Source organism: Paroedura picta, chromosome 5 (genome assembly GCF_049243985.1).
Source record: "Paroedura picta isolate Pp20150507F chromosome 5, Ppicta_v3.0, whole genome shotgun sequence".
NCBI lineage: Eukaryota > Metazoa > Chordata > Lepidosauria > Squamata > Gekkonidae > Paroedura > Paroedura picta.
Genome location: NC_135373.1, coordinates 91473405 through 91489894, shown reverse-complemented (window position 1 = coordinate 91489894; position 16490 = coordinate 91473405). Strand labels below are relative to the sequence as shown.

Here is a 16490-nt window from a genome sequence, read left to right as displayed (position 1 = left end):
CATGCTAGCCTGTTTGTCAGAACTCAGAAACTAAGCAGGGATAGTCCTGGTGAGGATTTGGATGGGAAACCTTCAAAGAATACCAGGGTCATAATATAGAGGCTGGGAATGACAAACCATGTCTGAACATCTCTTGCTTTGAAAACTTTATGGGATTGTCATAAATCAGTGGTGACTTGATGGCAAAAACAACAAAACCCTAGGGGAAAAAATCACAAGTGAAAGATTTCTTTACACCTCCGTCTCTGCGAGATCAACTATATATAGTAAGGATCTTTTTGTTCCACTGTACACCTTGCAATTAACTAAATTTAATTTCAATTTTCATGTTATTCTATATTCACCAAATTAAGAGAGATGTTCCTGGAGTTCTTCACTATGACCTCAGCTTTCACTATCCTGACTATATATAATTATTCTTTATTATATATTATTATTCTCTGCAAAACTGGCTACTACATTGATCATCCACAGTTCTAGATCATTTATGAACAAATTGGATCCCAGTCATGTAGTCTTGCTCTCTGCTTCCTGTATTTAAACCATTTTTAATCCAAAAAAGGACAGACTATTGGACACTTACTGTGAAAGGTCCTTCTCTTCTGAGGAAAGGAGGACATCTTGGTGGGTGATCCTTATCCGACTTTCAGGGAGGTAGGAGCAATTTTTTCCCCTTCCTGTCTCCATGGTGGGAGTCATTCATCTCTTTGATGGAATATGCAAGATCTGTAATGTACATGACTCAAATATATAAAAAGAATATTCCACAGGGGGTATTGGAGATGCATATATAGCATAGTTAGATTAGGAATGTCCTGGTATTTTTCATATAATCTTCTCCATCATCCTGACTGACTCACTTGGAAACTCCCTGCTCCCTTGAACACATTTCCCTCTGCTTAACTACCAGATAAACGAAGACAACAGAACAATTAGACAGTTAAGTCTTTCTCTCTGTTAATGCAGTTGTTTCTCTTCTAATTAAACTATTTTATTATCTTAAGAAGCTCAGTGCTTTGTTCTCTCACATGTTTAAACTCTGCCAATACTTTTCAGTTCTGGCAACTCCAAAAGCAGTTAATAACTCTCCTAATTATAAAGAACTAGCATGTATTTATTTTGTTTTATTTTATTTTTGTATATATATATACCGCCTTTCATGAAGGCTCAGGGTGGTTTACATGTAACTAGAATGATACAGGTAACTCCATTTGTAATAATGTGGTGATAACAGTAACATTAACATAGTAATAATAACAACATTAGAGAATGGTGGAATACTGTGAAGAGCATTGAATTCTACTGAGGCCCAATGGATTGGGTGAATTTGTAGTGGTTGTTGTAGGAGGGAAGCTTGGGGGCCAGTGGTCAGTGGTAGTTCAGGTTGACCTCAACCAAATGCCTGGCAGAGAAGCTCCCTTTTGCAGGCCTTGGGGAACTGTTCAGGGCCCTGATCTCCTCTGGGAGCTCATTCCACCAGTTGGGCGACGGGATGGAGAAAGCCCTGGCCCTGATTGAGGTCAAGCAGGCTTCCTTGGGGCCAGGGACCACCAGGAGGTTGGAGGTGGTAAAGCTCTTTGAGGGGTGTAGGCAGACAGGCGATCACTCAGGTCTACAGGGCCCAGACCATGTTAGGCCTTAAAAGTGATAACCAAAACCTTAATCCTGATCCGGAATTTGATATAAACTACAACAAAGAAAAGTTTGAGAAATAACCATTAGAGAAAGTATTAGGACAGGAAGTATTTCTGCTGAATATAAGACAAAGAATATAATGACAATGACTTGGGGAGGTCAAGATGTCCTCCTTTCCTCAGATGAGACAGACACTTCATGGTAAGTGTGCAATAGATGGTTCTCCCTCTGAGATGAAGGACAGCGTTGTGGGACTTCTCAAAGCAGTGTTCTCAAAGTAGATGACTGGTTGAGTCATCATGTTTTGATTGTAGAACATTCCATAGAGCCCTTCTTTTGAATGCCACATCAGCACTTTCATATATGCTCATCTTATAATGTTGTACAAATGTAGAGTTTATCATGTGGCCTCCTTGCAGACCTCAACTGACATGTTTTCGGCAAAGGAAAAGTTGATTGCAGTACTTTGAACTGAAAGTGTAGTAATCCCAACAGGTGAAACTGGTTTTTGAATCCTGTAGGCTTCTATTATGTAAGCCTTAAAGATGCTACTAGTGGTAGCGCTGGACATTTTTATACCCTTGCTTGGAGGAGAAATGGAGATGAATAAGAAATCAGTATTTCTAAAGACTTCTGTTCTCTGATTAAAGACTTTAAGTGTGCTTCTGACGCCCATGGTATGCCATGTTTTCTCCTTCAGAAAGACAAGATTAGGGCATAATGAAGGTGGATGATCTTGAGCCAGTCACATGTTATGTCCTTAACATTTCAGAGTTGTGAGAATAATGTATAGAGGATGTTGTCAACCACTCAAGAGCTCCACTGGGGATAAAAGGCATATAAAATAATTAAATATGCCATCAGCAGGCTTTGTTTCAGTATGTGCAAATAAACACTGTATTAAAAAAAACATTTTGGTGCTCATTTGGGTCCATGTTATCAATGTTATTGTATTCATGTACTTTCATACAGCCTTGTGGAAGAGTCATTCTTCCCCAACCCCAGTATAATTTAATAAAACCTTCCATGACCCTGGGTAGAATAAAATGGCCATTGTGTCGTTGTAGAGCTGTTCAATATCCATTCAATATTTACAGATCTAGATCAGTGCTTGAACTTAACAAACATAACTCAGTAGTGTTTGTATGTTATGGTATGAGCTTAAGGTATGTATAAGCTAAAGAAACATCTCATAGGCCTGTGGACCAATGTGTGTCCATAAGAATATTCTTGGTGAGAATGAGGCTTTTGTAAAAGCTTTCTGTTCAAATAGCTTTTTTCCTATAGCCTGATCTTGTCAGATTTCAAAAGCTAAGTATGCTTTGTGCTGAGAAAAACTACCAAGTTAGCCTTTGCAGAGAAAGGCAATGTCAAATCACCTTACTTGCCTTGAAAAACTAATGGGGTCACCATAAATCAACACTTTAAGCACACAGGATCTGTTTAAAGGTTATTAACTATAGGTTTACTGCCACTTTAGTCCCTCTACTATGCAGTCTCATCCTGTCAAGGGATGAAAACTTGAGTAAGGACCTTTAGAGTTGTGGCCCTATAGAACAGGCTATCCTCTAACCCCTAACCTTTTTGGCCATTTATAAATAATGCAGGGTTTTTTTGTTTACTTATGTTTCTTTTTTTTTTAAGTTAAACTGATTTGCTTCTCGCTACTGACTATCATTTTGAGTACATGGATAAATTTCATAGGACACCTTCTCATAAATACAATGAAAAGGGGCTGAATGATGTATGGCGGGGGTACCAGCAAAGAAGATGGGGACATCTTGGAAGAATTTTTAAAAAATCAGAATTAGCATTCTTGGTTGGAAAGTTCAAGATCTACTAAGTTATAGAACAGCAAAACTCGAGTATAATTTAAGTTTCAAAAGCTGTAGTCTGAAATGCAATTTTCAAATGTCTGGGGAAGTCTTTCTGAGCTACAATGACCAGGGGCAGAAGAGAACACTGAGGTGCAGAGAAGGAACACCCCCCCCCCCGATTTTATGCTATCTGCAATGCATCTCCTACTGTGAAGACATGCGAGAGAATCACATATATTGGACTGCAGAATCTGCCTATTTAATTGTTTTGATTCTTCAGATGACCTAAATATATCTGGCATAAGGTAATTCTTAGAGGTATTCAGACAGCAGAAGACAAATACTGCAGAAACTCTGCTTAAAACTTTGCATTCTTTAAAACAGGATTGTTTGTAAAATGGCAAACTTAGGTCAGATAAAAGAGGCTAATAAAATCAGACCAGGCCAAAGGAACAACATGGAGTCATAATAACAGACTTGATATTTCTGTCTTGGTTTATAATGACTAATTTATGTTGCTTTTATATTCTGGAGCCTTGTTCCACATTGTGCAGCTTGCAGGCTACATATAGCCACCAGCCAGGTCTCTGCTTTCACATTATTATGGTAAAAAGTGCCATCAAGTCACAATCAACTTATGGCAACCCATGGGGTTTTAAAGGTAAGAGACATTAACAGGTGGTCTGCCAATGGCTGCTTCTGTATCATGACCCTGGACTAACTTGGTGTTCTCCTATCCAAATTCTAACCAGTGCCAACCCTGCTTATCTTTTGAGATCTGATGGGATTGGGCTAGATCAGGCCATCCATTACTATGACAATTTTAAACACTCTTGTTTTTCATGTAGAATAACTGTGTGCCTGCTAACTCAGAATTATGCCACACTGTATTTTAGATTTTAAATGTAACAACAAATTTCATAATCAACTTACCTACAAATATTAGCATCATCAAGTGTAAATGCTCTTTAGAAGTGACCCAAAGCATAGAAGGGTAAAGGTAAAGGGTCATGCCTGGTCATGCCTGACCCTTGGGGTGACGCCCTCCAGCGTTTTCATGGCAGACTCAATACGGGGTGGTTTGCCAGTGCCTTCCCCAGTCATTACCATTTACCCCCCAGCAAGCTGTGTACTCATTTTCCCGACCTCGGAAGGATGGAAGGCTGAGTCAACCTTGAGCCGGCTGCTGGGATTGAACTCCCAGCCTCATGGGCAGAGCTTTCAGACAGCTGCCTTACCACTCTGCGCCACAAGAGGCTCTTTTCATAGAAGGGTATTTAGCATTAAATAATACAAGCCACTCAGCCCATTAACTCAAGTCATTCCATCACATGCATCTTTTAAAGAGACATGTTTAAATTACATTGTTTTTTAAAGTATTTTTTATTATTACAGAGAGCAAGTCAAATCCATCATACTGCTGGGTTGTAAAGTTGTTGTTGTTGTTGTTATGTGCGAAGTCGTGTCCGACCCATCGCGACCCCATGGACAATGATCCTCCAGGCCTTCCTGTCCTCTACCATTCCCTGGAGTCCTTTTAAGTTTGCACCTACTGCTTCAGTGACTCGGGTTGTAAAGTATTCAGCTTGAAAATCCATTCTGCCTCCTTGCCTGTCAGACTTGTGGTGGATCCGTGTGGGTACCTATTGAATGAACTCCCTCTTCAAAATCCTCTTCTATCCTCAGGCCATGACCCCCTAAGATAGACCTGGTGGAACCTTTGGAGCATTCCCTGCAACTGAAAGGAACCCGGCTGGTTAGATCTATTGTTGGTTCCCCATCGCACATATCTGGGCATTACTCTATGCTTGTCACATGTCTCCACCAAGACGCATTCCACCACCTCCTCAAACAACATTCCCCCGGAAGGGGTAAGCTGTCACTTTGATCTATTATCTATTTTGTATCCTGCCACGAGCCTTTTGGGAGTGGCGGGCTAGAAATTAAATCAATCAATCAATCAATCTGCTGGCCAAAGAAGATGTTTTTTCCCATTAGATGATGTCATTTCTCTGGCATTAAAAACAACAGCATCCAGAGTGGCAACTGCCAAAAATACAGCCACTCTGAGCAATCTGTTTTCTCCCTCCAGCAATCTAACATTCTTTGGGGGCAACAACTGAATATGTTTTCAAGTCCAAGATATTGCAGCTCAATTAAAAATCGAGATTATCAATACTGCCCTAACTTTCATGGGCCCTTCTCAGGAGATTTTCTCCCTTTTTGTCCATTGGGTCCCTGATGCATCCCTCCCCATCCTCTGGCACTAGCCCCATGGAGTGAATTGTGGTTATTGGCACATCAATACTCAGTTCTTGCAACATTTCCTCGGCATACTCATGGAGAGTATACCAACATTTAATTAATGGTGGGAATTGCTTATTCAATTTCTCAAAAATAGCGGCATAGGATAGATCTTGGGAGCGCTCTCTGTGACTGGAAAGAATTCCTTACAACCTAATGATGCCCTACTCTTTTTGGGAGGGACATCCTGAGGGACTGGCGCAAAACAGTGTTTAACATTTACAGTGGCCATAGATCTGGAAAGAAGGTATTGATAATCCTCCTGCTTAAAGAATCTCACCACGTGTTCTGGGACCTGTATGATCTCAACCGGCTCTTCATCCGAGAGAAACTCTGCCTTGAGGCACTGTCACTATCAGAAGAGTCCCCATGCTTTGAGGAGGTAAGATTTCTTTTCCTCGCAGCATTGATGGTCCAGCATGAGTATTGTCCTCTCTGAGGCCTAATTCCTCATAATAAAAAGATAAATGTCACAAGGAGGAGGCCCTATCAGATAGAGCCTCTCCCCCCAACTACAAAAGGCAAAGATCTCTTATCATAGAATCATAGAATCATAGAGTTGGAAGGGGCCATACAGGCCATCTAGTCCAACCCCCCGCTCAACGCAGGATTAGCCCTAAGCATCCTAAAGCATCCAAGAAAAGTGTGTATCCAACCTTTGCTTGAAGACTGCCAGTGAGGGGGAGCTCACCACCTCCTTAGGCAGCCTAATCCACTGCTGAACTACTCTGACTGTGAAAAATATTTTCCTGATATCTAGCCCATATCGTACTTGATGTTTAAACCCATTATTGCGCGTCCCCTCCTCTGCAGCCAACAGAAACAGCATCCTGCCCTCCTCCAAGTGACAACCTTTCAAATACTTAAAGAAGGCTATCATGTCCCCTCTCAACCTCCTTTTCTCCAGGCTAAACATTCCCAAGTCCATCAACCTATCTTCATAGGGCTCGGTCCCTTGGCCCCAGATCATCTTCGTCGCTCTCCTCTGTACCCTTTCAATTTTATCTACATCCTTTTTGAAGTGAGGCCTCCAGAACTGCACACAGTACTCCAAGTGTGGTCTCATCTGCCTTCTGAAAAACTCCATCTTCTTGGAATTAAAGGGATTATTGCCCTCTGGGCCATCATTTAGCTGCTGGTCATACCAGCTCTTGCTACGGCCTGTCCCTGGGGCAGGAACCTTAACTGCAGAATCGCACTCAGCGGGAAGGGAAGGATCCTTAAAATGGCTGTCAGACTGGACTGGCTGTTGAAAAGCCCTCGGTGTGAGACTGCTGCTGATGCCTTCAGTAACATGCACTGCTGCTTGTCTCGCTTGATCCCTGCGAGTTGTCTTTGCCGCAGTTGAAGCCGCCCAACTCAGGGCATCGCCTACCAAGCCTGTTGTTCCCTGCAATGGAGAGGACTGAAGTTCCATCTGGTCTCCATCAGAGAGGAATTCATCCTACCTCTCCACATCTGCCATTAGCAAACACTAAAAATATGAAAAAAACACATCTTTAAAATGGCCGCCACGAATGCTGGTATGCCGAACTCCATCACAAGCATAACAGCTATTGACAAAGAAAATCCGCTCTTCTCACCTCTGAGGTGACCAAAGTATGGGAGGGAAAGGCGATGGCACAGAAACGGAGGCAGGAAAGAAACAACAGGAATTTTTTAAAAGTATCAATCTTATCAAATCTATGCCATCCCTGTAGCAAGGCAGGAGAATGACTGGGGAAAAGGACATTCAGTGTGCATGCCAGTGTTCTGGAGGAGGGTGTTTTGTTGAAGTTTAACTTCTGCCTCCCTGGAAGTAGATGAGAAAACCTGATTTTCAGATGTCCTCCACTCCAGAGGGAGAACAGATTTATACTTGCCCAAAGAGACTTATAGATCCAGTAGGTTTCTGGTAAAATACCTTCAGATTAAATGTCCATAAGCAACATTTTCATAACAGCATTATTACATCATATCATGAAAGTTTCATGAAGGCAGTGTTGTTACAATTTAACATATTTCTTTAGTATACAGACTACTTACTTCTGTCAGGCATTTCAAAGTATTATCTAGTATTAAAAGTATTATCTAGTATGCACTGATTTTTTTTTCAGACATAGGAACTTATTCCCAGTCAAACAGTATTCTAGACGCTAATTTTATTAAAATTTTAAATATACAGCAATTTTGTACATTTTCAAAAAATGTACCCAATTTTCTTCCTATATTTGTATGTACATAGTGTATTTTGTAATCTGATTACCAAAAGTCTTATTTTTACTTGAAAAAGTGGTGACAAATGGCTTTACCATTCATTGCATAATTCATCGCCAACATTTGGCTGCAAAAACTCTCAGTGATAGCCTGGCCAAATTATTACTGCAGTGAATGAAATTAAAGCCCGTGCTCTCAATGATCAACTATTCTGCAAGCTCTGTGAAGAGAATGAAGATTTTGAAAGTTTGCTATTTCATGTTGTGGCTATCAAAAAACCTGAGACATTTTTATGACTCTTTTTTGACAATGAATGCTTTGCTCAAAGATGAATTCAACGATATCAGGCAGCGCATGCTTATTTATCAGAACTATTTACGAAATTAAATGGAATGAATTTGGAGTTGCAAGGAAATGTCAATCTTATTAAAGCCAAATTGATCACCTTAATGTTTATTCAAAAGCTAACTTTATTTAGCCATTACAAGGTACATCAATTCCTGAGCCTGTCTGAAGTAGAAGAGACAGGTGGGCTACAAGAGTTTGGTTACAGAAGGAAATTTCTGATTGCTATCCTGCACTATACACAGTGATTAGGAAGCTCTTTGTTTCATTTCCAACATCATATTGGGTGGAACGTGGCTTTAGTGTGGTCATCCAAACATTCCCGGCAAAGAAACTGACTCCAGATTATTTTATTTATTTTATTTATTATATTTGTATACCGCCCTCCCCAGAACAGAAACAGTACAGGTAACTTAGATTAACAATGATGAATGAAATGAAACAGACTCTAATTTGGAGAACTGAGTTTGATTCCCCACTCCTCCACATGGAGTTAGCTGGGTGACCTTGGGCCAGTCACAGAAGAAATCAAGGCCCTGATGCTGCTGGTACAGTTCCATAGGGCCTGCAAAATAGAGCTCTGCCGCCAGGTATTTGGTTGAGGTTGACCAAACCAAAAACATCTACCCCAGAGCCCCTTCCCATGAACTCTGAATTGAACAACCATGGGATAAGTTATCATGTTAATGATGTTTGACGAATCACTGAAGCATTGTTATTGCTTGTTTTATTAGACGTTGTTCCTGAGTTTTGTTGTACTTCATGTTCTCACATTCTTTGTAAACCGCCGTGAGCCACAGAAGAGGATGGTATATAAATAAACAAATAAAATTTATTTAGCGTGTGGGGGAACTTTGCCATGGCAGATAAAATAAAAATTGAGCAGGATGCCAATGAGTAATAAATTTTACAGTCCAATGTTATGTATGTACACTCAGAGGTAAGTCCCACTTTATTCATTTGTAACTGTTTACATTTTGGGAGGTTATATCAATTTATCTTTACAGATAATTATTTTTATTTGTCTACGTAGGAGACTATGGTGATGGTTTACAAGGTATTTCAGAATGGCATTTTCCCCTCTGTTTGTTCAATTTGATTTTTTTTTGTTTGTTTTCTTGGCGTGCTCCAATTTTCTTGGAGGACAATTTTGGATGCATCAAGCAATGTAATTTGTATCAACCAAAGTAAATGGCAAAATGAAAGGATTCACAAGAATAAACAGATCCTGTTAAATCCAGAAAGTGACTAATAAAATCAGGTATACGGTAGCAATTATTGTGAAGAGCAGGCCTAGTAAAATAGTCAAAAGAATACACTGGACCTTTTAAATTAGGACCTGAGTCTTTTGCCACTGCCTATACATATTCAAGAGCCTCTTGTGGCGCAGAGGTAAGGCAGCAGTCATGCAGTCAAAGCTCGGCCTATGAGGCTGGGAGTTCAATCCCAGCAGCCGGCTCAAGGTTGACTCAGCCTTCCATCTTTCTGAGGTCAGTAAAATGAGTACCCAGCTTGCTGGGGGGTAAATGGTAATGACTGGGGAAGGCACTGGCAAACCACCCTGTATTGAGTCTGCCATGAAAACGCTAGAGGGCATCACCCCAAGGGTCAGATATGACCTTTACCTTTTGTACATATTCAATTTATTCCTTGCGAGCTAAGGCATCAGGAAATTCCAATCATTGCACTCTATTATGCCATTTACAATAAAGCATAGTTATGCTATCTAAACCAAATAAGTATTTTCTATAATCCCGGTTCAGTTCTTTTTATGAACTTACAAACTAGAAGTTGACCATTATTTGTATTCTCTCTTTCTTTCCCAAACAGCTTGGACAACCCTCCAAATTCTAACTTGAAACATCAACAGAAACCTGTGTGCTGTCTCTTTTCTTACTCTCATTTATGTTTCAGCACAATGCATGTAAATTGACTACCAAGCAGACAGTTTCAATCTTAATGACTATTCCGCATGGAATTAGGCCTGGGCTGCTAGGAGGGGACCGCCACAAAAATTAAAAGCAGCTTTTGGCAGTACTGTTACCTACCTCATTGACTATGGCGGAATGACTCAGAAGTAACGGCGTCCATCAAGCCTTACCCTACTTTTTGGCAAGAAGAGAAAGTGACTACAACTGAGAGGCGCAAGGCGTCATCTCTGTCCTGGCTGAGGGCATTACACGCTGTCGAGCAGCCAATTTCCCTCCCTCCCCCTCATCAAGTGTCCGTGACGGAAATCGGCCAGCTCTCTCTCTGCCCTGACCTGGATCGCCCAGGCTAGCCCAATCTGGTCAGCTCTCGGAAGCAGAGCAAGGTCGACCCTGCCCTGCTACTACTCGGAGGGGAGACCATCCAGGAACCCCAGGGCGGCGAGGCAGGCGATGCCAAACCACCTCTGAGCGTCCCTTGCCTAGAAAACCCTACGGACAGCCGTTCCGCCGGCTGCGACTGGGCAGCAAAAGGGAAATCCCCCGTCCTCTCGCGGGTGAGCCGCTTGTCAATACTCGTCCTCCGGGAGCATTTGTGGCGCGTCGGCCTGCGCGCCTCCTTCTCTCTGCTCAGGTTGAGAAACAGACAGAGCGTGGCAGTCGCCACAGCCGATCGGGGGCCGTGAAGTGCCGCCTCAGCTGGGCTACTGTATTTCTGGCGGTTGCTTGTGTGACGGCGACTGTTTTATACTCACTGACTGTCCCCTCCTCCCCCCCTTGGGCGCTTGGCATTTAAATCCGCCGGCCGCCCCTTTACAGGAGAAGGGTCACGGAAGCGCGGGGGGCAAGCCTGGTGTGAGGTGGGGGAAGGTCAGGGCGCGCCCCCCCCCCCCTTCCTCTTCAGGGAGCCGCTAGTGGCGGAGTCAACGACCCGCAGCCCGCCAGGCCTCATCAAACGCCTCAGCCCGACCCACATACGTCATGGAAACAAAGCACGTCAGGCAGTGACCGCCAATAAGAGGCAAACGAGGAGGCGGGGAAGCCGAGCGGAGCCGCCCCTTCGGGCACCGGTCCCAACGGTAAGCTCCACCCCATCTCTTCCCTCCAGCGCCCCCTCCCCACCCATGAAGGCGCGGAGCCTTCGGGCCCCCTCCTCTTCCTGCAACCCGAGCGAGACCCTGTCACGTGACTGCGACCGTGGTGGCTCGGGACGCGGCGGCGACGGTGGTTGCTGCTGCTGCTGCAGCCGTCGCCGCCTTGGGAAGGACGAGTAACCGACCGAGCGAGTGAGTGGCCGACCAACCGACCGACCCCCGCGGGGGAAGGGGGCGTGCGGCCACCGAGGACGGCCCGGGCTGCTCTTCCCTATGCCTCTCTAGCCGCGAAGGAGCCGGCTCCCTCCACGGCGCAGCGCCCTGGTGAGGCAGCCCAACTTGTCCGCACGCCTGCACGCCCGCCGCTGACTAACCAGTGTGAGGTGCTGGCCAGCTACTGCTGAGGGCGGGGCAGGCAGGCAGGCGGTCGGCTCCCCCTCCTCCCCGTTTGCAGGCGGGCTTGGCGGCGGCTTGGGCTCGCGCGCCGTGGGGCGGGGTGGGGGGACCCTCTGTGGCAGGCGGGCGGGCTGCCGCGTGCGGTGGGGCTTGGCGGCGGTTGCGGTAAGAAGCTAAGCGGCCGCGGCGCGTGAGTGTGTGTGTGTGGGGGGGGGGTGGGTGGGGTGGGTGGGAAGCGTGACGGGGAAGGGAGCGGAGGCGGCGGCGTATGGCGCTGGATGCCTCATTACCGGCGGCGCAGGTGGTGGGACCGAGCTGAGCAGCGCAGGCCGGGCGGGCGGGGGATTAGGCAGCCGGAAGGCACAGGAGGCGGCTGCCGCGCTTGCGCCCCCCTCCTCTCTCCCGTCGTCTGGTCGCGGGAAACCCACGCCGCTGCCTTGAAGAACGGCACAGTGTGACCTTGAGGGCAGCCGGGGAGCGCCACTCTCGCCTAAGCGGCGGCCGCCCACCCCACTCCGGGGTCTCGGCTGGCGTCGCGGGGGAGCGCTGGCTGCTGCTCGGCTGCCTTAAGCCGTTCGTTTGGTCCGCTCTCCGGCGCGCGGCTTCCTTCCAGAATGGGCCGCCGGACACCCGTTAGGTTAAGGTGCTTCTCCGTCTCCGGTTCGCGCTGCTGGGTTAAGTAGCCGGGATTAGATTGCTGCAGCTGCACGGCATTATCATCCTCCGGCGCCTCCGTATCTAGAGCCAGAGAGAGAGTAAACGGCAACGGGTCAGCTCTTCCTCGCGGTGGGGTGGCCGTGGGAGCTCGGTATTTGGAGCTGCCTTCCCAGGAGCTTTTCATCCCACCTGCGAGCCCGTTTGGGCTTCCAGCCGGAGGGTTACACCCGAGAATAAAACTGATTTTTCTGCCTCTTCTTTCTACACCCGCCTCCGGGTTTATCATGGCGTGAACGGAACAGAATGGGCTGTGAATGACTGGACCCGGATTTCTGAAGCCTCTCTGAAATGCAGCGTGGCCTGTTGAGGTTGCTCAAAGCAGCATGCGTTGGTATGGTGTCGGGCTTGCCCCAATTCGTAGCAGGAAGTGCTTCCTAAAGACGTGATTTGCATGAAACTCATCTCTCTGCCAAAGGGGGTATGTATAACTTGGCTGTATGCCTTCTGAGTTGTTGTTTGGGATGGGGTGGGGTGGGGTGGAAGGACAACTGCTGCTACCAGCCCTAGAAAGGCCTGCATATCTAGTGTGAACAGGTGCTTAGAAGACAGAGGTTATATGGGTTTTCTGGACAGCTTGCATGTTACTGCATGGATGTAAAAAGCTAAACATAACAGAAAGAAAAAAGGACTTTCACTTGTGGAAAACAAAATACTTGAAACTTAAATGGTACTTGATCTCTCTTGATGTTGATATTGTAACTACTCTTAATGTAGAGGACTATCTTGGAAGAGATCCTGCTTCATTTACACAAGGTAGGAAGTTGTAGTAATTACCTTTGCTAGGCCTGTTGTAAGAGCATCTGAATTGCAGTCATTTCTCCAATTCTTTCTACACTCTCATTCCAAGTATGTGAAGGTGATCTTTGACATGATTTTCAAAAGCACTTCTTTTGATCCTGGTGAATGCTTGAAATTTTCACTATTGGCATGCTTCTCAATTTAAAATCTGATATAGTTTAGTGGTTATGAGTTAAGAAATCTCTTGTTGAAATCTCACTTCTGCAATGAACTAGGTGGCCTTAAGCAAACTCTGACTGTTGTATCCTCACTGCCTTTCCCAGACCATATAACTTACCTTGCATTAGAATATAACTGTTAAGCGTTACTCCTTTACCTTGGAACATGAAACCTGTTTGGTGGGGTTGTGTTCAGTGCTGTATGCACACAACTGTGGAGGAAGGTTTTTGGTAGATAAAATGTAATGAGATGTAGATAAAATGTAATGAAGCATACATGATGTAGGTATTTGGCATAGGAATGCACAAACCACTAGAAATACACATGTTATGCTTAATACTCTTAGCCAGTATTGTAATTTGACCTGTGAAGGCCTTGCTCTATAAAAACATTTGGCAGTTGATCTTAAAATTGTTTGGTGGAAAATTGACTTATGATAGTCTTGAAGTATATACCCTTTAGTACCTTGGGGTGTGAAATATGTGGAAAAACTGCAGACCTATATAGTGGGAATAAACTTATATGACCTTCGTTTCATTGATAAATGTATTTATGTGAAGGGTTTCAGTAACTCTGAAGCATCAGTGTTTATTGTATAGAATGGAAACTTTGAAAACAGAGAAAAGGTTCTGCACAAAAAGCGTTATAAAATTATAGCTAAAGTCGCAATTGATATATTTAGAATGGAAATTGTGAGATCTGAGTGTACTTGTTTCTTGGGTTAATGCACTTTCAGAAATCTGCCATCCATAGTTTGTGTGTATGAAGTAGAAGTGATAGAAGATATCCTGTATTGATGGGCTGAGGGATATGCAGTGAGTTTTTTGCCTTTTTAAGCTATTGATTTGTAATTCCTCAGACAAAGAATCAGCATTCTAGCTAGTCTTAAGAACACATGAATTTGGTGAATGAAAGCAAGACTGGAAAGTATGCTACATGAAACTTGATGCCTACTAGTTGGCACAGAGCCACTGTCTTCAAACATCAAAACATAAAACTCACAGCAAGTGGCATGCTCTTTGTCTAACACAATTTTGACTGTTTTTGTGACTTCGTAATGCTTATCTCTAGGCAAAACTCTATTCTGGATTGAGAATGGGTATAACGATTATGGAAAATTAAACCTTGTAAATTGCATTTGTATTACAGGCATAAGATGGCAATACTAAAGGAATGTGGCATCATTTTATTTGCATTACTACTATATTCTGATGGAGGCCACAGTCCACAAACAGCTGTTCTTCAATACATTCAAATTACATTGAAATCTCTTGCTTGTGGTTTGCAGCCTAGCATTGCTGAATTAAGTAGAACAAATTGGAAGGTGTGCAAAGTAGGATTAAAATGAAACTACTGGTCAAAATGAAATGCAGTTCTATGGTGAGGAAAACATTCTTTTCTGTTATCTGTTAATATTCAGTTTTCTGTAATAGGCACTTTAAATTTTCCTTCAAGGTTTACTCATGGTGTGATTCATCTGGCATGAAAAGGTGGAGGGTTGGAATTTGCCAGTATGACCTATGAAATAGTGCAAAAAACTGTACATTGAGATTCTTCTTCCTGGAAGAAGCACTGTTGCCAATTGAAATGAATACCGTCTTTAGGAAATTCAAAGAACTTCTACTTTTATAGAGATTATAAGGATATTAAGTGTCTGTCTTCAAGGCACTGTAGTAGAATCTAGTCCCAGAGGATATTGACCAACCTCCTAGTATCTATTTTTGTTAGAGCCAAGTGTTTCTTGTTCAGTAATAGAAATTAAAGTAATTTATAGTTTTAGGAGACTAGTCTCTGTCATTAGCCTAGTCTCTGTCATTAGGATATGTATGTACTTCCTTGGTGAACAGTTCAGGTTATATCTTCAAGAAGTTCCATCTTTCTCTCTCATTTCTAAGTCAAAACATTGACTTTTATTAAGTCTCTGAATTTTTACCCAAATGTAAAACAGAATGCTGAATTTTTCAGATTTATATTGAAGCCTGTGTTTTTTAAATATTTCTAAACTCATTCCTGGCAGTTATTCATCTAGCATTATAGGAAATTGGAGAATAGATGCTATAAAACTGATAATTGCAGCTGAAAGTCTTGGTATATTTAGAGCTGTGTCAGCATCATTTACAAATATAAAAGCAGGTGAGAGCATAAATTAGGCAGTTATTGGACTAACTGGCAAGTTTTGCACTAAAAATTGCAAACTGCCTTCTATGAATGGAATAGCTGTGCCTGTTCAATTTCTCAGAACTGTTGGCTGTTCTGTCATCAGTGCTTAAAATGATACTTCATAAATCGGAATAAGTTGAATGTTGTCCTACTTGTAGCTGAATCTCTGCACTACCGAGATAATACCGTAGACAAGTTCTCTGGATTAGAGAATGATCTCTGAAAACATTTCTCTAAAATTTCTTTTAAAGATTGTGGCAGTATTTGTAAATACCTAGCTATGGTTGTCTGGTGTGAAGGCCATCTACTCAGGTTCCAGTCAAACAACCAGCATTTGTGCCTTTGTAACCTCAAGACTTCATCATTTCTATATAACCCTAAACATGGGATTAACCAGGACTGATCAGAAGTTACTGCTGTTGCAGAATAAAATATATTTTATGCTGCAAAGTGATAATATTGCACTGTTCTTTTCAGTCATGGGGCATAATTTTAAAAGTGTTGGTAATGATCTATAAAGTGTTAAAGGCCTTTAGGCCTTGCCCAGGAGAGATAGCTTTCTTAACCATGTGCTTCCATTACTTCTTGAACTGTAATGTGTGTCCTTGTGCTGTGGAAATATAGTGTAAATATGGATTATAGTCTGGATTATAGTTTCAAATTTAGGAATTTCTATTCCTCTGGAGGTGCTAAGGAATCCTGTCCTGAATACAAAATTTAACTATTTTGCACATATTTAGTAGCTGGTTATATTTAAAGTATCTGACCTGATTCTCCAGGGCATTATTATAAAATATAATTTCAGAAATGATAAGAACTCTGAAGTGCAGGTAGAAGTTGGCAGTCTTTGTGAAAAAGTGGCAAAATATTTCAGAGTTGAATGCATAAGTTGGGAAGAATACTCCTTTTACTCATCTTATGTACTGTCCTACTATCTTTTA

The 16490-nt window shown here is 43.1% G+C and overlaps 1 protein-coding gene and 1 long non-coding RNA gene across 13 annotated transcripts in view; one reads left to right on the top strand and one right to left on the bottom strand.

The window, feature by feature from the left end:
* The window catches only part of LOC143838138 (uncharacterized), a 202379-nt gene extending 191105 nt beyond the window's left edge, over nt 1-11274 (bottom strand). Inside the window, exons 1-2 of one of the 2 annotated variants that reach the window (XR_013231242.1) lie at nt 10346-11274; nt 584-726 (exon numbers count right to left, since the gene is read on the bottom strand). This is a non-coding gene — a long non-coding RNA (uncharacterized LOC143838138). The remainder of the gene's footprint in view (nt 1-583; nt 727-10345) is intronic. The other variant, XR_013231243.1, reaches the window with a different exon arrangement.
* Nucleotides 11275-11285: 11 nt separating this feature from the next.
* Nucleotides 11286-16490, top strand: part of ATP2B1 (ATPase plasma membrane Ca2+ transporting 1) — an 89418-nt gene continuing 84213 nt past the window's right edge. For 2 of the 11 annotated variants that reach the window (XM_077339011.1, XM_077339022.1), the window contains exons 1-2: nt 11321-11511; nt 12675-12850. The gene's annotated coding sequence lies outside the window, so the exon portion shown is untranslated. The other 9 variants (XM_077339015.1, XM_077339021.1, XM_077339012.1 and 6 more) reach the window with 9 other exon arrangements.